The 24,855-nt window shown below is 40.7% G+C and overlaps 1 protein-coding gene across 1 annotated transcript in view; it reads left to right on the top strand.

Annotated features, from left to right (window-relative positions):
- Positions 1 to 249: 249 nt before the first annotated feature.
- WDR89 (WD repeat domain 89) overlaps positions 250 to 24,855 on the top strand; it is a 34,704-nt gene continuing 10,098 nt past the window's right edge. The window contains exons 1-2 of the mRNA XM_082840857.1: positions 250 to 319; positions 12,024 to 12,152. The gene's annotated coding sequence lies outside the window, so the exon portion shown is untranslated. The remainder of the gene's footprint in view (positions 320 to 12,023; positions 12,153 to 24,855) is intronic.

Genomic DNA, 24,855 nt, shown 5'->3' on the forward strand with positions numbered 1-24,855 from the left:
CGTTAAAACTTCCGCTAACGTAACGTAAAGGGCAGTGCTGTGCAGCGCTATACGGAAGCTGGGTCTACGCTGGCGCAGATATCTTGCATTCGTCCAATCCGGAGAGAGGCCACTCCCTGGCGCTTCTTTGCTCCCCCCGCACAACCTCTTTCCCTTCCCCTGGGCTATGGCCCTCTTCTCTGCTGCTGACCAATCCTCTGCATCCTCCTTTGTGCGTTTATCCAATCAGAGAGGTGGAGGGTGGAGTTCCGGCCGACCGGTCCGCGCAGAGGCTGTGCTCCGAGTTCTCTCCTGCAGCAGGTGTGGGCTCTCTGATGAGGTATATTTCCCAGACTTGCGTTGTGCAGGTTCCTGGGATGGGCAGCTCTCTAGACGGGCAGCGACAGTGCCGGTTGACTGTAGAAAGCCGAAGCCGCTGAGCCTGTAGCACGAGGAGCAGAGGGAAATGGGGAGGAGCTGGGAGGAGAGAACCACGTGTTGGGGCTTCTGGTGCAGTTGTCGGAGCCCCTGGGTCATGCCCGTGCTGTCCCTGCCCCGCGGACCTTCCAAGGGTTAGGTTGGTGTCGCCGAAGCCGCCCCCAGCACTCCTCTGGGTTATTTTTGAGTAAAAACAAAGCGCCTATTCGTCAAGTGTTAGAGGTAGCCAGGACCTATTTTTCCCCTACCCTCATTCCCATCCCTCGCATTCTTAAATTACCCACCTCCTGGGTTGGTTAATTTTCGGGGTCAGAAAGCAGATTTTCCTTGGGGAAGAGACGTGCTGGAGTATATAGTACGAACTCTGAGACTAGCTTTCATGATAGGCACTTTACGTGTATTATCTCATTTAATCCACACAGCAACATCTAAAGGGTTAGGTACTGTTACGGTTCTCATTTTCATGCGAAGAAACAGATATGTTAAGTTACTCGTCCACGTGTTCTCTTCAGCTTTTCTCTGACCACTTAATTGAGTGTGACATTCGGCTTCCACGCACGTAACATTTAAATATGGTATTGCTTGTAAAATGTTGGTCTTGTTTTCTTTCCTAACTTGAAGTTATTTTAGAATTTAATAAAACATACCTAGAAGTAAATCGATTGATGTTATCGAGGTAAAATGATCTAGTAGAAAGGCATAAGAGTAGGAGCCATTTACTAACCTTTGGGCAAGTCACCTTCTCAGCCGCCGCTTCCTCCACTGCAGAATTGAAATCAATTCCAGACTTGTCTACTTCCTTCCTGGAGTCGTGAGGATTAAATGATATAATATGTATAAATTACTGATGTTAACTACATATGACAGTTCTATGCTTTTCAAATTCCTGTGGCAGCTAGACTATCATTAATATGCAATATATATTATAATTAAAGTATTCTGTATATACACACATACAGTGGATAACATGCAGCCTTGTACCACTAGAGTGTGAAATACCTTTTAAGCGTATGTGGCCCACTTATCTGCTTATCCAGGGTTCAGGATAGTATTCCCTGTGAATGCAGAAGTGGTACTTGTCGGTTTGTATTCTTTCCTCAGACTGCTGTAGATAGCATAAAGCAAAAGTAGATCAGCTCATTTAACTGCTTTTCTGAGTTCTGATTACTTTTGGAGACTCTGAAGGGAGGTCCCATTTCCTTGCCTTTTTCAGCTTCTGGTAGCCTTTTATATTCCTTGGCTTGTGGCTCCTTCATTTTAAAAGCACATCACTTCAATCTCTGCTTCCGTAATCATATCACCTTCTCTGCCGTAGTCAAATCCGTCTGCTTTCGTCTTAGTGGGGGCACTTGTGTTTATACTTAGGTCCCATCTAGATAATCCGGAATAATCTCTCCATCTCAAGATCCTTAGCTTAATTATAAAATCCTTTTTGATGTATAAGGAAACATTCATAGGTTCCAGGAATTAGAGCTTGGATGTTTTGGGGGTGCATTATTTTTAGCTTGCCACAAAGGGTATAAAGAAGGGTAAAACATATCCTATCCTAGTGCAGCTTAAAGTCTAGTAGGATATGCTGTAATAGAAAAAAAAAAATGACTTCTGGATTGCTGTGAAAAGACCCTTCTAAATTACCATAGGTTGGTACTTCAGCTTTTCCCCTGGAAAACAGAAGAGGTAAATGAATATTCCTGTGATAATGTGGATACAAAGCCTGAATTAACCCCTTAGAAGAGTGAAATTTCTTTATATTCTAATCTTCTGCCTTAAAAATTCATGTGAGTATTACATTTAATTTCATATTTGTATTTGATACTATTTTGAACTATTGCCACATCATAACATTGCTGTTCTACGGAGATAGACAGTTTATTTTGTGGCTTCTTATAATAGCCAGTTTACTATAGTCATAGGTGTGTCCCCTAGTTTAAGAAGCATGACCTCAGATGATGGGGATTTATTATAAGGAAGCCATCTATGCAGCTAAATACGCTGAGTCTCATTGCTCCTAAGGCTAGAATATGCACTAGGCTTCTTGGAGAACTGGACTGATAGTCCCTCATGATTGATATCCTCTAGTCCCCCCAGCAAGGACATAGTAGCTCTGATGACTTCAGTGTTTTGTTGTATCTTCAGAAGGAGGTAATATTCTGTTCCTCTCATGTCTGGCTGGAATTAATAATTCTCAGGAGACAGAATCTGATGAGTTGGGTTTGTTACCATCCCACCCAGTGTGGATATGTTGGAATAAGATAAAATACGAAAGAACCCAGCTTCAAGTAGGCATTCAGTACATAAGAACTACTCTGTAACAGTCTCTGTGCTTTTTGTGTGGAGATGGAAGGGTAAAGGGCGAGGAGAAGCACATGCGGGACATTTCGGTGGGCCAGCCCTAGAAGTGACATACATTGCTTTTTCTCAGGTTCTTTTGGCTAAGACTGTGTCACATAGCCACACCTAACCAGTCTAGTTGTGTGCCTACCCTAGTGATCTGCTGATGAGTTAGCAGTCTGCTACAATGGGCAGTACCTGTAGCCAACTTCTTAAGACTTGTCCTCAGCCCTTAGTTTCCAGCCTTTAGTTTCTTCACCCTGTGAACTCTGTTGACGTCCAAATGCCTCTAGACAAACCTATTACACAAAGTTCTTTTTTTTTGCTGGCTCCATACCTTTGCCATCATCAGGTCCACAAGAAAAAGTCTCACATCCTTTGCTCTATAAATAACAATGCAGTGCGATGCACCCATTTGTCCTTGTTCTGTTTGAGCAGGTATCCAGCCACAGTCTCTTGGACTTTTCCAGGCATGGCTCTTGTATCAGCAGTCTACAGGGTACCAGATCAAGGTCTGAGTTTGACTGTAATGGCCTATATGGGAAAAGAATCTAAAAAAGAGTGGATATATGTGTATGTATAACAGATTCACTTTGCTGTACAGCATAAAGTAAATCAACTCTACTCCAATAAAAAATAATAATTTTTAAAAAGAAATTTTAAAAAAAGGTCTGAGTTTGAACCACTCTCATGCATGGTAAAGTGGGCCCGAGGAAAAACTTCTGTAATATTTTTCCACAAATAACTTATTCCAAAAAAATTCTTTATCAGCTTCTTTAGTGCTTTTATTCCCTCAAAGTGGTGTCAAGCTAATGATTACAAGACTAGTTTTAGGCCGTCTTCTTTGCAAGTCCAATGTGGGTGGTCTACCACCTAACTTAGGGCTGTGAGGGTATAGTACACAGTTTGTAGCTACAACATTTTTATTTTTGTGCACTTAAGGTACAGTTTATTGGGTGTTTTCTCGATAATTATATAACTGATAATCCAAACCTAAGCTATATTTCACTTATTTGTTAAATGTTCCTATTTGGTTCACCAGCCTTCTCTGTTCCTTGGCTGGGTAGTAATTCAGGTGAAATAGATATAGAGGAATGAACATTAAAAATTTTTTTAAAAATAAATTTATTTATTTTTGGCTGCGTTGGGTCTTCATTGCTGCATGCAGGCTTCCTCTAGTTGCGGTGAGTGGGGGCTACTCTTCCTTGTGGTGCGCAGGCTTCTCATTGCGGTGGCTTCTCTTGTTGCGGAGCACGGGCTCTAGGCGCACGGGCTTCGGTAGCTGTGGATCGCGGGCACTAGAGCGCAGGCTCAGTAGTTGTGGCGCATGAGCTTAGTTGCTCTGCGGCATGTGGGATCTTCCCGGACGAGGGCTGGAACCCACGTCCCCTGCATTGGCAGGCGGATTCCTAACCACTGCACCACCAGGTATGTCCCAGAATGAACTTTTTTTTTTTTTTTTTTTTTTTTTTTTTGCGGTACGAGGGCCTCCCACTGCTGTGGCCTCTCCCGTTGCGGAGCACAGGCTCCGGACGCGCAGGCCCAGCGGCCATGGCTCACGGGCCCAGCCACTCAGCGGCATGTGGGATCCTCCCGGACCGCGGCACGAACCCGCGTCCCCTGCATCGGCAGGCGGACTCCCAACCACTGCGCCACCAAGGAAGCCCCGGAATGAACATTTTTAAAAACGATCTTTGCAACGGATAATCTCTGGGAAGCTAGCATTTAAGTGATTGAGATGAATGGTAGTTAGAAGTGATTTTTTTTTACTTCCTGAAAAATAGTATTATTGTAGAGTTACGTTATTTCACATTTATGCATTTAAAATTGGATTGTTACCTTGTTTGTGTGTGTGTGTGTGTGTGTGTGTGTGGTGTGTGTGTAAGTAACTCCCTATCACTTAGCTTTAAATGCAGATTTTTCTTGGGTTCCAAGTTCATTTTGGCTGAATTAACTTGTTCATCATTTCAGCTAGATAACTTGTACATCATATAATAATGAGATTTTTAGCAAATCTCTTTACATTTTAACGACCATAAAACTTCATTATGTTTTCTGCTATATATTTTCCAAATTTTCTTGGCTGTGAAACAACTTGAAAAGTATAAAGCTTAAAATTTTGGCAGCATGATGTAATAGAAGAAGCACTTGGAGTCAGAAGGTATATCTAGACCATGCAAAATATTTAAGTTTTCTGAGCTTAAGTTTCGTATTTGTAAAATAAGAATAATAGTACTTCTCCTACTTAACTCTCGGAGTTGTGAGAAACAGATGAAATAAGAAATACTGTAGTCCTTTGAAAAATGTAATTCTTTCATAAACAAAATACAAGGTTGTATTAAGTATCTGTTATACCTTAAAAGGGTTCAAATTTAGCATGAATTTTATTGTGAAATCCACTAGTTCATGTGATTTTTTTTAAGTTTTTTGCTGCTTCATAAGATGCCTGGACCAAAAAATGATAAAAATCCTGTCTATCAACTCTTTAAAATTAATATTAGTGTTAATTAATATTATTTTCCCAATTTCATTCCTTTGGTTTGCTAACAGTACAATTTCATAGGAAAATTAAAAGAAACCTCTTCTTCCAAAGACTAATAACTTTTCCTGATAGCATAGATTAGTTTACCATATCAGTTAATATATTTCTTTTACATGTTCCTTTGTATTAGTATGTATGCTGAGGTAAGTGATGGCTCCATTCTCTTTGTGGACATTCATCCTGATCATTAGTACTTTATATTGGCCTAAAAAAAAAAGAATTTCACCATTTCTTGAATTGCAATGGAGCTAGTGGTTAAGAGCACAGATCCTTAAACCTGACGACCTGAGTTGAATACTGGCTCCAATTATAAATACTTTGTAGGCTGTTAGGATTAAATGAGTAAATATTTGTGAAGTGCTTAAAACAGTGCCTGACAAATACTATTAAATAAATTCCTTCCTTAATGATTTTATTCAGTATCATTCATCAAGTATTAATGTGAAATAATAGCTAAAAGAGAAAAAGCTCTAGGGGATGGCTTATATTTTAAATTATATCTTGTAGCTGATACTTTAAGTCTCTAAGCCTATAAATACTTGGAAATTTACACATCCATTCAACTAAAATTTGCACTGGATTTCACATCATTGATATTACCACTGTCTTAAAAAACTTTGTTAAGGCCTTCCACATATTCATGCTTTAAATATTTTAACTTTATGTTGCTTGGTTGTATGAAGTCATTTTGATTAGTGCAAATAAGAATTATAACAGGACTTTACATTTGAATGGCCATTTAAGAATGCTTTGTAAAATATTTCCTTTATATCATTTGAGAGGCAGTATAAGAAAGTATTTAAGAGTGTGGGCTCTGAAACCAGTTTTGAGTTCCAGTCCCTGCTATGCATTTGTGAGCAAAGTGACCTCTGGTGTATCACCTACCTTTTCTAAGCTTTACTTCCTAATTATATAAAATGGGAGAAGTAAGTGTACCTATTTTGTAGGGCTGTCTGGAAGGTTAAATGAGATACAATGCATATAAGGCATTTAGAACAGTGCCTGGATTATAACAAGAGTTCATTATGTCTTAGTTACTGTTAATGTCACTGATGCATACAAAAGTATCAGTAAACAGAACAAGTGGAAATGTGAGGCAACCAAGATTCAGATTGGATCTGTGATTTACTGAAGGTCACGGGCAAAAAAAAGAAAGTAAGCCTCCTTACTTCTAGTGCAGATCTTTTCCCATAAAAACACTGCCTTCATTTCCACCTTTAACACCTTTCAGCTCACTCATATTGACTAGGTCCATCTCAGAGGCACGTTCCTTCATTTTCCATTGTGTTTCCAATTCTTGGCAGCTTGTTAGAGTATTTTTATCTTGGTTCTAATTCTGTCAGACTGCTTCCGTTTCTTCATGAATCCTTCAGCCCTGTATTACTCAGACCTAAAGTTGTTAGCATGCATGACAGGCATCTATTTTCAAGAAAGGAAGAAAGAATAGATACTGAAGCTAAATTTTTCATAGTGGTTAGTGTTTGTTGTTGTTGTTTTTTAATTAATTATTTAAATTTTGGCTGTGTTGGGTCTTCGTTGCTGTGAGCGGGCTTTCTCTAGTTGCAGTGAGCGGGGGCTACTCTTCGTTGCGGTGCACGGGCTTCTCATTGTGGTGGCTTCTCTTGTTGTGGAGCACCGGCTCTAGGCACGCGGGCTTCGGTAGTTGTGGCACGTGGACTCAGTAGTTGTGGCTCGCGGGCTCTAGTGCGCAGGCTCAGTAGTCATGGCGCACGGGCTTAGTTGCTCCGCGGCATGTGGGATCTTCCTGGACCAGGGCTGGAACCTGTGTCCCCTACATTGGTAGGCGGGTTCTTAACCACTGCGCCACTGTGATTTCATTAGCCTATCATTAATTTGTATTTAATGTGGCACTGAATTATTTTTGCAGAGCTATTTTATTCTTTCCAAACTTTCCCTTCCCCTGCCCCCACCCCACCCTGAGGTTGTAAAGTCAAATTGAAGTTATTTCTTAGGAACTAAGAAGGGAGCCTGAAAATCACACAAATACCCTGAGCCATTATAAAAATAGGAAGAATACAATTTTATGAATCACTGGGTTATTTTTTAAAATCTTTAAAGATTATAATGTGGATGTATCTTCTTGGCATCAAAAGCATGTTTGTATCATATAAGCAAAGCACAAAGTATTTAGTGCATTATACTGGAATTTTGAGTTAGTTTGATCCCGTAAAGTATTTTGTGAAAGAAGAGTTGCATTTTGAACATTCTGGTCTGAGATTTGGGTTTGCAGATCTAGTTATTAAATTGCATTCAAACCATCAGGTGTTTGTTGAATACTTTCTGCCTGTAGGGTACTGTGTAAGATGGTAAGATGATGTTCCCAAATCCTAGCCCTTTCCTCAGCTTCCTCAGTTATGCCTTCCTGGTGCTTTCTATGATGTTAGGATGTTGAGTGAATTTACCTCTAAACTGTGGTTATGGATGTTTTATCAATATTGATAATATTACTACTATTTAATTTCTCCACAAAAGTGATAGCTTCTTCTAAAGCTTGGTGTGTGTGTGTGTGTGTGTGTGTGTGTGTGTGTGTGTGTGTGTGTGTTTGTGTGTTTCCTGTCTTTGACTGTCATTGTTTTACATCTATGTGTAGTTCCTTATCTTTGCCTCCTGCCTGCCTCTATTGAGTGTGTTTTGTGTGTGTTTATATTTTTATACTCCTCTTATGGGAAGTAGCATTTCGTGAGGTAAGCTGTGGAGTTAGTCTCAGGCTGGTGGAGGATTGATATTAGAGAATTGGGAAAATACAGCTCCTGTCCTTAAGAAGTTTATACTTTACACTGAGAAAGAAGCAAATATAAATATATAAAACATAACTAGAGATAAATAACACTTTAGTATATTTGGTATATGATTGCTAAATGAATAACAGTTGATCTTTTGGCATTCAGAGGAAGTAGAAACTCACTTTAGGCTGAGTTAAGAAGGATTTTGTAGTACTGGTAGAATTTGAGCTATATCTTGAAGCATGGGTATTATCTAGATAACTCAAGAAAATGATGTAGGGTTCTTGGAGAGAGTAGCAACTCTTTTGCAGTTGTATTGTGGGGAAAATATTTTGCCTAGCCTATTAAAGTATTGATGAGTCTGGGCTTGCTATAAAATATAGTGTGTAATTCACATGTTCAAACATCTGCAGTTCATGCAGAAACAACAAAAGAATGTATGTCGTACTTTATAAAAATTAAGTGTTTAGTTTATATACTTAAATGTTTGTGAAATCTATATTTGCTTTTATTTCTGATATACTGAGTGTCAATATTTTTTACAACATGAAGTTGGCTTCTAAGAATAAAACTCTCACATGATATTTCTCGTGTGGGCAATAAGAAATTTTCCCGTTCTTGACATCTTTGGCCAGGAATCAGATGTTAAGTCAAGTGTTTCCTGTCATGCTCTGTATCAGGCACAGAGGAGGTTATTGCAGTTGCAGGCGAGAGGTAATGGAAAACAGGAGGATAGTGGCAGGACGAACAGTGAGGAGATGGATGTAATGGGTGATTTTCAAGGTAGGCTTTATTAGCGAGGAGAATCTTGTCGTTTGCCTCCTTTTAATCAAAGGTAATTCTGAGATTTTGAGCCTTGGTGACTGAGAAGATTGTGCAGTTAACAGAGATGAGGAATATATGTTTGAGTTACATTTTGAGTATATTTAATTTGAAGTTTTGGCAGCACGTTCGAGGGTAGAGGTCTAGGCAGACATTAGAAATATGGGATTGGAATTTTGAAGAGAGATCAGGGTTGAGGATAAAATCTAGGAGTTCACATAGAGGTAGGAATTTATATTGCTAGGTGAAGAGGAAAAAACAACTTAAGAAAATCTCAGTTATCCTGGGTAACAGTGGAAATTTATTCTGTTTAGAGACTTTGTAATTAAGTCCTGAATGATGTTTTTTGTCATCCTCTAATTTTTGCACCTGTTGCTCGATGGCAGTAGTCATCAGTGCCATGAGCAAAGAAGGCAAGTATTAAAAAAGAATTTGGTAGCTTAAGTCTTCATGTTTAGTAAAGTTAAACTTGACAGTACAATATTTCCAGTCCTTTTTATCCTTCACATCAGATCTATACAGTAAGTGTGGAATTTTTTTTTCCTCTTAATATCCGGCTTTTGTAGCATGGTTCAAGAATTATGCCTTTTGTTGGTTATTTCTCTGATATCAGGATCTTTCACTGTGTTCAGAGGAAAGGAAATGAGTTTAGAACTTAACTAGATTCTGATCTTCCCGTGATATGGCACAAAGTTCTTAAGAGAACTGGTCTGTCCTATTGAATCTTTACACAAATATAAAGCTATAAATATTTATGTTTAAGGGTTTTTACCACTGTTTTGATTTCTATTTCAATAGATCCCTTTTGGATACTCATCTTATTTGGAGTAGTATATAGTGAATCTATACTTCAAAATGTAAAAGAAGATATCTTTAACTATCTATTTATAAATATTTATAAACTGTTGCCTTTTGTATGAGAGATATGTGGACATGATTATAAGCTCTCCAGTATTAGGAAGCCTCATTCTGGCTTAACCTTATTTCAGGCACTGGTTAACAGTGGAAATTAAAAGAATTATTAGTATGTTAAAGTGTTAAAGCATCTTTCTGTTTGGTGACTTTTGGGGAGAACATTTCATACTGTGAATTCACTGTAGAAGTATCTAGTCTGCTTGTCTCCCTGCCCCCACTGCCCCCAGTGTATATATTCAGTTTGATGTCAGTTATCATGGTTAACAGCATGGGGGATATGTGTGTGTGTGTGTGTGTGTATATATATATATATATATATATATATATATATATATATATATATATGTAAAATCTAATAGGTTATTCTGCAAGTTTATCGTTTGACACTTGCATTTCTTTGAAATTCTCTGTGCTGGCACTTCCTGGTCTTTCGGGCCAGGCATCATTCTGAGCACTTAACATGTAGTAATTAGTTTATATCTTATAACAACCCTGTTAGGTTGGAACTGTTAACCTCTGTTTAAAGAATAGGAAGCTGAAACACATAACTAGTGAAGCCAGAATTTTCTTTTTTTAACATCTTTATTGGAGTATAATTGCTTTACAATGGTGTGTTCGTTTCTGCTTTATAACAAAGTGAATCAGCTATACATATACATATATCCCCATATCCCCTCCCTCTTGCGTCTCCCTCCCATCCTCCCTATCCCACCCCTCTAGGTGGTCACAAAGCACGGAGCTGATCTCCCTGTGCTATGCAGCTGGTGAAGCCAGAATTTGAACCCTGACAGTCTGGCGGTATACCCATTCTCTTAACTACTGTGCAATACCTATTTCTCTAAGCCTCAGTTTCCTCACCTAAAAAGCAGCAATAAAAAGATTATCTTTCAGGATTATTGGTAGGGTTAAATGAAGCAATACATGTGAAGAGACTGATACAGGAACCTAGTTATTAATCAGTTAATACTAGCTGTCTATTGTTTGGACACTTTTCTGAGGTTCTTCTGGTTCTTTCTTTGTCTCCTTTATAGTTTTTATTTTTCCTCTGCCCATTCCTTTAACTGGTGTTTCAGGGTTCCATTCTTTTTTTTTTTTTCCTAATTTATATTTATGTATGTATGTATGTATGTATGTGTGTATGTATGTATGGTGGCATTGGGGCTTCGTTTCTCTGCGTGTGCTTTCTCTAGTTGTGGCGAGTGGGGACTACTCTTCGCTGCGGTGCGTGGGCTTCTCATTGCGGTGGCCTCTCTTGTTGTGGAGCATGGGCTCTAGGGCGTGCAGGCTTCAGTAGTTGTGGCTCACGGGGTCTAGAGTGCAGGCTCAGTAGTTGTGGCGCACGGGCTTAGTTAGATCCCACATGCCGCGAACTTCCCGGACCAGGGCCCGAACCCGTGTCTCCTGCATTGGCAGGCGGATTCTTAACCACTGTGCCACCAGGGAAGCCCTCAGGATTCCATTCTTGACCTGTTTTCTTTGTTTTTTTTTGTGGTACGCGGGACTCTCACTGTTGCGGCCTCTCCCGTTGCGGGGCACAGGCTCCCGACGCACAGGCTCAGTGGCCATGGCACTTGGGCACAGCCGCTCCGCGGCATGTGGGATCTTCCCGGACCAGGGCACGAACCTGTGTCCCCTGCATCGGCAGGCGAACTCTTAACCACTGTGCCACCAGGGAAGCCCTGACCTGTTGTTTTATATCATTCTGTATAATTCCCCTTCGGGAGTTTCATCCAAGTCCCTAGTTTTTAACTACTGCCTATTTCCTATAGTCTGATGACCCAGTTTTATACTTTCCTCCTGAGCTGTAAACTGCTGTATCCAAATGTCTATTTTACATCCTCCCTTGGCTACCCCCATATGTCCCTCAAGCCTGATGTGGATAAAACTGTAAAAGGATTTTAATCTAAAATGGAATTGAAAGATATGGAATGGAGAATCTCACACTTGTGCTCTCAGAACAGTGAAACTTAAAGACTGATCGAGACTGATTTCCCATAAATGCCTGATTTACAAAAGAGTGAAACTTAACCTCTGACCAATGAATCTCTCCCCATCTTTGAGCCAGTGAACTCTGCATGGCCCCTAATTGGACCCTCCCCTTTTGCACTCCTTGCCCATAAATGCAGCCCAGCCTAAACCTTCAGTGGACTCACCTGTAGCTTACTGCAGCATGCATGTCCTGAACTGCAATATCTCTGCTACTCCAGGATAAACTCGATTTTCGGTAACTCAGCTTACCTCTTTTCTTTTAGGTTGACATTGCATGGTGTCATAAGTGATCTGAAGGCGCCAACCACTTGAACTTCCGGGATCAAGTGAGGTTCCTGCACTTGAGTCCTTTGCACTGTTTGCTTCTGTGAGTCGCTGTAACTTTCAGTTTGGTAAGTCTCCTCTCAGATCTCAAGCTACCTCCTTTTGGTTGAGCTGTCTTACTTTATTCAAAATCTAGATAGAGACAGATTGTCTTTCTGGTAAGTACTCTTTTGTTTCTGATAATTTTATCTAGTCATCTGAATGTACTAAAGGTGGCCTCCCCCTTGGGGAATCCTAGCCAGTGCGGTACGCGGGCGTCTTACTGTTGCGGCCTCTCGCGTTGCGGAGCACAGGCTCCGGACACACAGGCTCAGCGGCCATGGCTCACGGGCCTAGCCGCTCCGCGGTATGTGGGATCTTCCCGGACCGGGGCACGAACCCGTGTCCCCTGCATTGGCAGGCAGATTCTTAACCACTGCGCTACCAGAGAAGTCCCCACTCAGGTGGCTTTTAATTCCATGTGTATAAATTGCCTGCACAAGGACTTATCCTTGTTGGTCAAAAGAACCTGTATCGAATGGGAGACAGTAGACAGTGTTCACCCCTGACCTTGTCAATCTGCCTAATAAATTAGCTCACACCATAGAAGGTGACTCTAGAAAAAAGACAACTAAGATTTTGAATCTACAACACCAACGGATAGAAGCTCCAAAGCAAATCCGTCCTACAGGACTATGACATTATTGTAAAAAACCTGACCTTGGTAAAAGGATTGCTACAAATTGAAATCCAAATAGTCACAACCTTCTAAGAACCCATGGCCAAACCCACCCCCAATGATGGGACTCCAAGGACACACAGGGACTGTTCCTTGTTCTGCCATTATGTAGACTGGAGGAAACTACTCTCCAGATCAGGGACAAATTCCTTACAGTATTTTTTTTTAAATACACTTATTTATTTGTTTGTTTGTTTGTTTATTTATTGCTGTGTTGGGTCTTCATTGCTGCGCACGGACTTTCTCTAGTTGTGGCAAGCCGGGGCTACTCTCTCTTGCCGTGCGTGGGCTTCTCATTGCGGTGGCTTCTCTTGTTGTGGACCATGGGCTCTAGGCACACAGGCTTCAGTAGTTGTGGCGCACAGGCTTAGATGCTCTGTGGCATGAAGAATCTTCCTGGACCAGGGCTTGAACCCATGTCCCCTGCATTGGCAGGCGGATTCTTAACCACTGCGCCCCCAGGAAAGTCCCACCTTACAGTATTAATTGACACAGGAGCTACTCTTATAAGTGCTCAACCCCACTACAATTAAACAGTCCCTTTCTTGGAGTAATATGTATGTTCAAATAGTGGGAGTCTTAAAAAAACTGCAATGTGTCCATATTTCTCAGCCCATATTTTTTTGTCTGGACCTTTGCAAGATAAATGCCTGCTCCCAAACGTTTACTGGGATGAGATTTTCTGGAGAAATACAATGCTGCCTTTTTTTTTTTCTCTCAAAAGGCAGAAATATCCCTTGAGTTTGAATTCTACACTTAGGAAAATTTAACCCCTTTTGCCATTATTGGCACTCTACAAACCAAGGCAGTCCAAACTTTGTACTCATCTGTCCTATTAAACCTGGTATTCCCTAATATTTGGACAAAATTCTTAACAGAAAAAGGCACAATTCATGGTGCCCCTCCCATTATGATCCAGATTGACCACACAAAACCTCTCCTAAGAATAAACAAATATCCTGTGAATAAAGAAGGTTGACAGGGCATAAGGCCCATTATAGAGGACCATAAGGCCCAAGGGCTTATTATCCTTTGTGCTAGTCCTTGTAATACCCTTATTTTGCCTGTTAAAAAAACAGGATGGGGCTTTCCTGGTGGCGCAGTGGTTGAGAGTCCGCCTGCCGATGCAGGGGACACGGGTTCGTGCCCCGGTCTGGGAAGATCCCACGTGCCGCGGAGCAGCTGAGGCCGTGAGCCATGGCCGCTGAGCCTGTGCGTCCGGAGCCTGTGCTCCGCAGCGGGAGAGGCCACAGCAGTGAGAGACCCGCGTACCGCCAAAAAAAAAAAAAAAAAAAAAAAAAACAGGATGAGGATGGAGATTTGTCCAAGACCGTAGGGCAATAAATAACATCGTAATTCTCTGCCGTCCTGTCTTTTCTAATCCCCACATGCTGTTGGTATCCATCCATACTGGAAGCAACTTTTACATTCTAGTCAACTTATACAGTGGGTTCTTAGTATCCCTGTTGAAGGGGGTAGTCAGTGTCTCTTTGCCTTTACCTGAAGGACAACAGTATATCTGGACAGTCATGCCTCAAGGCTTTACTGAGGCCTTCTGACTTCTCACAAGTTTGAAAGACTGATTTAAATGACATAAAATTCTCTGGAGGCTTTCTGGGACTAGCTGGTCATTCATAATTGGATCCCAAATTTCTCCTTAGTGGTTCAGTCCCTATATGCCTTACTAAAGAACACCAACCTGACCCCATTGTTTGGATGATCAAGATAGCTTGGCCTTTCAGATCTTGAAGGAAAGCCTAATAAATCCACCTGCCTTTGGACACCTAAATTATCAGCTACCCTTTTTCCTTTTTGTATATGGAAAGGAAGTGAATGCCCTCGGATTACTTACCCAAAAACATGGGGACTATCACTGACCTTTAGGTTTCTACAGCCAACAGTGAGATCCAGTGGCCTGAGAATACTCCACCCCCACCCCTTAGAGCGATGCCCGCTTCCACTCTTTTAGTAAAGGCTACCGAAGAGACTGTTATGGGATCCTCCTTGATCATCTTTGTACCTTAGCCTGTTGAGCCTTTCTTAAATTTTGCACCACACTCAACACCTTTCAGCGAGATGTCTTACCACCTATGAAATCCTCTTACTAACCTCCCCTCATATGACTCTTACTCATTATAACAGTCTCAACCCTGCTATCCCTCTTCCCTCTTGCACTGATGAAGTTCCCCATGTCTGTTTGACTTTGATGGATCACCTCTTGACCCCTCATGATGACTTACAAGAAACCCCCTTGGTGAATGCTGATCTGGTTAATTGATGGTTCCTGCCTAAAAAGTGAGAATGGCAAATTCTGTGCCAGGTATGCAAGGTCATTGAGGCTGCACCCTTGCCTTCGACCACTTCAGCCCAACAAGCGGGCTTACATGCTCTCACTCAAACATGTGTTTTAGCCAAAGGCAAGACGGCAAATGTCTGTACAGATAGTTGACATGCCTTTGGGATAGCCCATGACTTTGGAATGTTATGGAAACAGTGGGGTTTCCTTACTTCTAGTGGAGTTAAAATTAAGAATGGCCCTTATGTCCAAAATTTGTTGGATGCCGTACTGCTGCCAGCAGCTCTAGCTGTCATTAAAGTTCCTGGGCATTCCAAGTCTGGTTTTCTGGAAGCCAAAGGAAACCACCTCACCAGGAATCCTGCAAAAAATGCCACCCTTCTGAGATCTATAAACCAAACCTCTGTCATAGTCCAGAAGGCTACTCCCCCTGGCAAGGACCTAAGGGAACTAGCCAGGGAAGTACAACAGTTGGCCTCTGAAAGAGAAAAACAGAATTGGAAAATCAAAGGCTGTTGGTACTGTGAAGTAAAGGGACTCTGGTTTGGACACAGTAATAAATTGGTCCTGCCAAAAAAAATCTAAAATTTCCCTTTTTAACTACCATATATGAATTAAACCATTGGTCCAGTGAGAAAATGGTAACATTTATGAATCAATATTGGTGGAGAAACGTCGGCAAGGCCACAAAAAACACATATCTTGTCCTAAATTCAACCCAGAGGAGACTATCTACAGTGCCTGGGGACATTTTGATTTATCCAATAGACCATTTGAGGTCTGGCAGATGGATTTCATACAGTTGTCCCTGTCTCATGGATATAAATATATTAGACTAGTAATGGTGTGCATGTTTTCACATGGACTGAAGTATTTCCATGTAGAAAGGCAGCTGCCTCTTCTGTAGCTAAAGTCCTTTTAGAAAAGATTACTTCCATTTGAGGAACCTCCCTGGAACTCCATAGTGACTGGAGAACCCACTTTACTGGGTAAGTACTTTCACAAATCTGTGCCATCTGGCCAGTTCTACAACATTTTCATTTTGCTTATCATCCTCACTCTTCAGGACTGGTTGAACATACAAATGGAATTATCAAGATCCATTGGCTAAATTAGTTAAAAATCTCCAGATACCTCAACCAAAAATATTTCTGCTGGTTCTTCTAAATCTTGGACCCGTTCCATTCAGGATTCATAAGCTCTCACCCTTTGAAATAATTATAGGACAGCCAACGCATTTAGTCCCTGCTTCCTTTGACCTACAAACAATAAAAGGGGATATATTTCAGTTTTGCAAAGGTCTGATTAAATCCATTGACAATAATAATGCTTTGGAGGAATAATCTTTCCACAGCATGCTCCCAGGAGACAAAGATGTCAAACACCACCCTTTGCAGCCTGGTGACTTCGTCTGCTGGAGAAGACATATCCATAAAGTTTCCCTCCAACCTTGTTGCAAGGGCCCCTACCAGCTGTTGCTGACTAACCCCTGTGTCACTAAGCTCCAAGGGATGGACTCCTGGATTCATGCGTCTCTTCTGTAAAAAGGCCCCCAAACTTGAGTGGATCTGCAACCTAACTGGTGATTCAAAGCTAAAATTTTCTACTGAACCAGATGACATCAGAAGTAGACAGCTTTCCCAAGATATCCAGACAGGCCTGTGTCATGCTGCTTAAAGTTCTAATTGCCCTTTCTTTGGCTTTCTTGCTGCTCTCTTTAGCTTTAGCGCATCCCTTGGCGCACCTTACCAAAATTCCCTGATTCTGCCAGCCTTACTGATTGTTTGATTTGTGCCAGAGCTAATAACATTCATGATGAACCTGAACTGGTAACCTGGCCATTAACCTTAGAAGGATGGAGAAATCTGTCTGGCAGAGATGTAGGATTTTCCTTTGGTACCTTTGAAGAGGTGCATGTTCTTCCTTGCAGCAAATTGGCACCAGACATAACAGCATTCCATTGGGTGCCCCCTGCCCATAAAGGAATACCCCTTAATCAAGTCTGGACTCTTACCCAAAATCTTTCTTTGTGTTTTGAAAACATTTATGGTACTGGCAAAACTCTGGCCTCCCTCCCACTAAACGCTTGTAACTATACAATTCTATATGACTCAGATGATCATGAATTCACTCCCTGCTGGAATCAAGAAGACTAAATGTCTCCTCCATTAATGTATCTCTGTGGTGGGATAATGAAAATTATAATGGTACCAGGGAATGGGAAGCGGATGTGCTTCCTTTCAATGGTACTTAATAGGGAATTGATCAAAAATCTGGTGAATGGTGGGAACTTAATTCAACTCACCTTCTCCCTAGAGATTCCCCAGACCTCCATGAGAAACTCACCTGCAATAATCAATCTCATCTATTATTCCAAATGTATAGAAATTTAAAATGTTCTTATAGCCATTCCCACCATGCTGACTGTCATGTGCTATGTGTAAATGACCATGTTTTTGATCCTGAGAGCTCTTCTTTTATACCAGGAAAAAAGGGGCCCACTTAACACCCTGTCTTTAGAAAACACTGGTTATTTCTTTCTGTGCAGAAACACTCCTCCTTAAATGGAAGGGACGTTGTGCGGTTGTTGCCCTTCCGCTGCCTATGTACCCGGTCGGGGTTCTTTCTCCTAACAACTTAAAAGAGCACGTCAAAGCTGGGATGGATATAATTTTGGATGGATGCCCACAAATAACCCCATAGTAGATAGAAAGGGGTTTGGGCGTGCCTTTGCCTGAGTCGTCTTCCCCTTGGGTTGGAGTAACGGACTTGAAAAAGCAATTTGAAACCTCTCCGTAGTCATGGCAACTACCTTTAATGCTTCTCTTAGAGCCTTTGAAAATCAACAAACCCAAACAGACAGCCTAGCGGAAGTAGTCTTACAAAACCACAGAGCACTACACCTCCTCACTGCACACTAGGGAGGAACCTGTGTCCTGCTTGGGGAAGAAGGCTGTTTTTATGTTAACAAATGGGGAAAAATAATGCAAGAAATAAAAATGATGGACAGTATCAATCTGTTAACTGAAATAGGCCAAGCTCCAGGACTTGGGACATTCTCAACCTATTAAATATTAGGTAGCTGGGGAAACTGGTTGAGAAGTTTGTTCCAGTCAGTAACCATAACTGGACTTCTGACCCTGGGTGTCATCCTCCTAATGAAATTTCTGCTGTCTTATTTCAGTAGGCAAATGTCTTTCCCTCAGACGTATGTACAAAATAAAGTTCCTAAGGCTTATCATGAGGCTCAATTGACCATGGAAATCAACCTGACCACCTTAGAGGACTATGACTGAGATGCCCCATGTTGTTCAAATGAAGCCAAAAATCCACTTGCCATTTCCCTCTTCGGTGGAACAGAACATCTTAGAATGGTCCTCTGCAGCTCCAAGGGACACACAGCCCAACATCTAATAACATCTCTGACTAAACAAATACCCACGCAATAAGGTTGATCAGCGATACTGTCTGTGAAAGATCCTGCTCAAGCGAGGGAAGAGCGAAAGGATTTTAATCTAAAATGGAACCAAAAGATATGAAATGTAGACCCATTCATGTGCCCTCAGAAAAACACAACTTAAAGACTGAGAGACTGATTTCCCATGAATACCCGATTTAGAGAATTATCAAATTTACAGATTTATCGAAACTTAACCTGTGACTAATGAGCATCCGCCAAGAATCTCTTCCTATCTTCGAACCAGTGACTTGCTGCATGGCCCCCAACTGGACTCTGCTTTTTGGCACTGCTTGCCCATAAAAGCAACCCATCCTAAACCTTCAGCAGACTTGCCTGTAACTCGTTGCAGCTTGGCTGTTGGGAATTGCAATTCCTCTGCTGTTCCCAAATAAACTTGATTTCTGGTACCTTGAGCTTCACCTCTTTTTTTTTTTTTTTTTTTTTTTTTTGCGGTATGTGGGCCTCTCACTGTTGTGGCCTCTCCCGTTGTGGAGCACAGGCTCCGGACGTGCAGGCTCAACGGCCATGGCTTACGGGCCCAGCCGCTCCGCAGGATGTGGGACCAGGGCACGAACCCGTGTCCCCTGCATCGGCAGGCGGACTCTCAACCACTGCGCCACCAGGGAAGCCCGCCTCTTTTCTTTTATATTGACTTTTTTCTTTTTTTGGCTGCACTGCAGCGGCATGTGGGATCTTAGTTCCCCGACCAGGGATTGAACCCGTGCCCTCTGCATTGGAACCACAGAGTCTTAACCACTGGACTGCCAGGGAAGTCCCAGAGATTGACATTTTATTTTCCTAACTGATCAGAGATTGACATTTTATTTTCCTAACTGATTTTCAAAAAGCAGAGAAGTTTAAATTTTTAATTAATTCAAGTTTTTCTTTGCTGGTTTGTGCTTTTGGATTCTAAGAAGTCTTCACCTAACCCAGGGTCATAACTTCTCTGCTTCTTTCCTAGAAGTTTTGTAGTTCTTGCCCTCATTTAGTTCTATGATAATTTTGAGTGAATTAATAGTGCTTGTTCAGACCTCTCCTTTGTTTGATGTTAATAAGCCACTGCAGTGTTGGGCCTGGGATGCTGGAGGGCTTTCCTCATTGTTCTTCTCCACTCGCAACTTTTAGCAGGCACTGCTGGCATGTGCCAGATAGGGGATTTCTCACCATGCTGTTTCTCCTCCAGCAGTAGACTGTTGATGCTTTTTACTCAGTGTGAGAATCGTGATGGAGGCAGAGGGTCATTCTCCTCCGTGATGATTTGTTTGTTTTTTCAAATGTATACATCTGTGCATAATCACGACTCACAGAGTTCTCTTGCTTTCTTCCCCAGTCCGGATTCCCCCAAAAGATAACCAGTATTCCGATTGCCACCATTGTAGATTTGTTTTACCTGTTCTTAAACTTTGTATAAGTGAAATCCTGTAGCAACCTTTTGTGTCGGGCTTCTGTCACTAAACAGTTCTGAGATTCGTCCACCTTGTTGCATGTACCAGTGGTGTGTGGGTTTTTGTTTTGTCTTTTGCTGTGTATAATTTTATTGTATTAATATACCACGGTTTATAAAGACTGTTTAAACAATTGGATAATTGTCTAATTATCTAATTAATCATCTTGTAATTATCCTGAAAGCTTGTAATTATCCTAAAAGTAACATGCCAATGGTCTATTCACTTTGTGGCTGAGGCCAGAAACCTAAGAATCATCTTTGACAATTGTTCTCATACCCCTCTTGAAGTCTAATGAGAAAATGCTGTTTATTCCTCTTTCATAATTGTGGCCTGAATCCAGCCACTTCTCCCTACTCTCGTATCTCTTGCCCAAAATTGTGCACAAGCCTCTTTACTACTTTCATTCTTGCCCTGGGTCTGTTTTCCAGTCAGCAGCTGGAGGAATCTCTTCACAGACGTTTCTCACCTGCTGTCAACCTGCAGTGGCTTGCTTTCTCTCTTGAGAATAAAATCTGAAGTCCTTACCGTGGCCTGCAAAGCTCTTATCTGACTGCAGCTACCCCTTCAACCTTATTTCCTACACCACTTTCTTTCTCTGACTCAGTGTTAGCCGCACTGGCCCACTTGCTATTTTTCTCTGCCCAGGAGAGAAAATTATCTTCTGCCCATTTTTGGATTGGGTTGTTTGTTTTTTTGATATTGAACTGCATGAGCCATTTATATATTTTTGAGATTAATCCCTTGTCAGTTGCTTCGTTTGCAAATATTTTCTCCCATTTCAAGGGTTGAATTTTCGTTTTGTTTATGGTTTCTTTTGCTGTGCAAAAGCTTTTAAGTTTAATTAGGTCCCATTTGTTTATTTTTGGTTTATTTTCGTTTCATTATTTTTCTTTTGGTTCACACGGTCCAATACTTTGCTCCCTCATTTTATTCTGGTATTGGCTCAAATCTCACCTCATGAGAGAGGCTTGCCTTTAATGACCAAATCTAAAAGGCTATTCCTGCCCCATTTCTTGCCTTACCCAATATTATTTTTTATAATACTTATCACTATTTTCATTATTATAATTAGTTATTTGTCTATATATCTGTCTGTCTCCCCACTGCTCTTTGTTGAGAGGAGGGACTTTGCTAAATCCACTGTGTTTTAGGCCTGTCATGTTAGCCATTTGAGAATCATTTCTGAATTACTGAATAGGGATTTAATGATTTTTTAAAAATATTTATTTATTTGGCTGCGCCAGGTGTTAGTTGTGGCATGTGGGATCTTTAGTTGCTCCATGTGGGATCTAGTTCCCTGACCGGGGATCAAACCTGGGCCCCCTGCATTGGGAGCATGGAGTCTTAGCCACTGGACCACCAGGGAAGTCCTAGGGATTTAATGATATTGCTTATCAGTTTTTAACTATAACATAATATTCAAGTGGATTGTTCTTTGATAATGTTAACATCATTCTATTATAGGTCACTACTCTTTTTATTCCCCCTCCAGTTATTACAGAGAGCATCTGCAGTTATTACAGAGTTATTGCAGTTATTACAGAGAGCATTTGCTTAGTTTTTAAAAGCATCTATTGAGAATTAGAAAAAGAAGTAGTAAACATAGAGTACCAATTCAAGAATTGGATTATTCCACATTGCTACTATCTGTTCCAAATTAAGACATCTGGTGACTGAAGAAGTTTGGTTTATTCTCTGTTTGGTTAACCAGCTGGTTGTTTTGGAAGGGCAAAGGCAGTTCATTGTTCTTGTTGAAAGAAGCTGGGTATTCATAGACTTACTATAAAGGGTGACTTTTGGGTGAAAGATTTACTTGAGAAACTGGATATCTCAAGATGTTATTGAGGAAAATGTCTTTGTTTTTTAAAGATACTTTGAATGTTATATCTGGAACCTGAAGGATAATCTCATACTGCATGAGAAAGTGTGTGTGTGTCATTCCTTCCCACCCCCTCCCTCTTTTCCTTGGTAACAAATTCCTGCACTTTAAAAACTGTGCTCTCCCTAAGCATTTTAGTGTATTTAATGCATGAAGTGCCATATGTTGCTGCAACCAGTATCTTGAACATTCGTGTGAACAAAAATAGTATATTCAGGCTCGCTAACCAGGATTAATTTACAAAGACATTGTCTCAGTCATTAATGAATATGATATTGAAAATTACATTGAAATTGTAGCAGATGTCAGTTTAGCATACCTTCCACTAAATATGCAGCACTTCTGCCCAATTTAAAACAAATTGTTCTTTGATAGATTGTTTTAAGGCCAATTATGTGTCAGTTTAAAACATACACACAAATTTCTCTAAATTTTTTTTTTTTTTTTTTGCTGTACGCGGGCCTTTCACTGTTGTGACCTCTCCTGTTGCGGAGCACAGGCTCCGGACGCGCAGGCTCAGCAGCCATGGCTCACGGACCCAGCCGCTCTGCAGCATGTGGGATCTTCCCGGACTGGGGTACGAACCCGTGTCCCCTGCATCGGCAGGCGGACTCTTAACTACTGTGCCACCAGGGAAGCCCTCTAAATTTTTGATATAAAAGTTTTCTTAGAAATGTTCTGCAGAAGTTAAACCAATGCATGCTTTTTATCCCAAGGTACTGATTTCTCTAGGGCATACTGGTAGTGCATATGAGGGACTGTTCTTTAATGTCCAGTATAGAACTTTTGTAGCTAACATTAGATTTTTCCCATTTGCCACTGACCTTGCCACTAGCACATGACATTAGACATTAGCAGCTACTGCTTCCAAATGCTCTGCTAACACGACTTTGAAACTTGAAGAGTACTAGCCAGGTATTTGTAGATTGTCCCTCAATTGAGTTTGTTTGATGTTTTCTCAAGATTAGGCTGGGGTTATGAATTTTTGAGACGAATGCCACAGAAGTAAGCTATCTTACTTACAGAAGTAAGCTATCTTTCTCATCACATCACATCAGAGGGCAAGTGACATCAACATGACTTACTACCAAAGATGCTGACCTTGATCAGTTGGTTAAGGTGGTGTCTTCTGATTTTCTCTAGTTGAATTTACTATCTTTTTACTCTTTCAATACTCTGTTCTTTGGAAGCAAGTAATTAAGTCCAGCCTATACTCCAGAAGAGGAGAACTGAGCTCCACCTCCTAGAGGAGGTTGTATCTGCTTATATTAGTTGGAATTTTTCTGTAAGGAAGATATGTCCCTTCTCCCTCATTTATTTACTTACTCAATCATTTATTTTTATCAGTATGGATTCATGGGTGTTTATTTTATTGTTTGGCTGCTTTTTTGCTCAAACTGGTCTAGAGTGACCAGTGGGAGATCTTGGCTCTTGCGTCTTTTTTTTTTTTTTAAGCACTTCTTTACTTTCAGGCACTATTTGATGCTGTAGGCTCATCTTGTATTTTCCCTGTCCAGACCCAATTTCAGGCCATTTGTCCAAGGAGGTCAAAGGGTAGTTTTAATTTTTTGGGGGGTATAGTTGATTTACAATGTTGTGTTAGTTTCAGGTATACAGCAAAGTGAATCCGTTATACATATACATATTTTTAGATTCAAGGGTATTTTTAATAGGGTAGATCTTAAGCCTTTCTGATTGGTACCTAACTAAAAGATAAGAATTTTGGAGTTCACTGAGAACTTGTTTCACTTCAGTGAAACTATATCATCTTCTAAAACATACTGAAGTTCATTTGCTCTTTAGAAATGTATTTTTCATTAAAAAATTAAAAATTAAATCTTAAAAAGCACCCACTCGGGCTTCCCTCGTGGCGCAGTGGTTGAGAGTCCGCCTGCCGATGCAGGGGACACGGGTTCGGGCCCCGGTCCGGGAAGATCCCACATGCCGCGGAGCGGCTGGGCCCGTGAGCCATGGCCGCTGAGCCTGCGCTTCCGGAGCCTGTGCTCCACAACGGGAGAGGCCACAACAGTGAGAGGCCTGCGTACCGCAAAAAAAAAAAAAAAAAAAACAAACACCCACTCAATTTGATATGTCAGTGGTTTATTCAGAATTGAGAGTTGCTGATTTGATATTCATGTTCATGAAATTTTGCATATTGTTTCATTTTTTAAAAATAGTTTTAATATAAAAGTAACAGAATGCTTTCATTTTTAAAAGCTGTAGAATGGTATTTTTTAAAATGTGAATGTGAAATGAAATAAGGCAAATAAAATGAAGTTATTAGAAAGAAAGGAAATCAATATTTGCTTATTTTCTTTATGCCAAGAATTATGCCCACTACATCCTTCTGCTTTGTGTTCCTGTGTCATCTGATTATCTCTGTCCTTGTACCATCACCCTATAGTGTAATTGTTTACTGGTCTTTCTCCTAACTTCTTGAAGACAGCAAGTATGTTTCTCATCTGAATCTCCAGCATTTAGCACTGTACTTGGCTATAAAAGGTGCTCAATATCAAGTATGTCCATTTCTATCCCCATTTTAAAGATGAAGAAACTGAGGTTGGGTTAATTTGTACAATGATGACTTTGCTAGTTTGTGGTAGAACAAGGGCGTGAAATTAGTATGTTTTTTTCTTAAACGTATTGCTTTTTTATTGTACCACACTGACAGATTATTGACAAGCTGAAAATTACTTCACTGCATTATTTCCAAATTGACAATCTCTGAAAACATTCATAAGAAACTGGTAACATTTGACGACTCCTGGGAGAAGAAAGGGGCTTGAGGACAGAAATGTTCTAAGATATTAGTTTTGGAACCTTTTGAATTTTGAGCCATGGGACTATTTTAGAAATTCAAAAATATAGATAAATTTTAAAAATACACAGAAACTTACCAGATAGAGTGTTATATTAAGTTTTAAAATATTGTAGCATTTCAGAGTTTTGTTTTTTTGTTTTGTTGTTGTC

The sequence above is a fragment of the Leucopleurus acutus genome (assembly GCF_964270905.1).
Source record: "Leucopleurus acutus genome assembly, chromosome: 1".
NCBI lineage: Eukaryota > Metazoa > Chordata > Mammalia > Artiodactyla > Delphinidae > Leucopleurus > Leucopleurus acutus.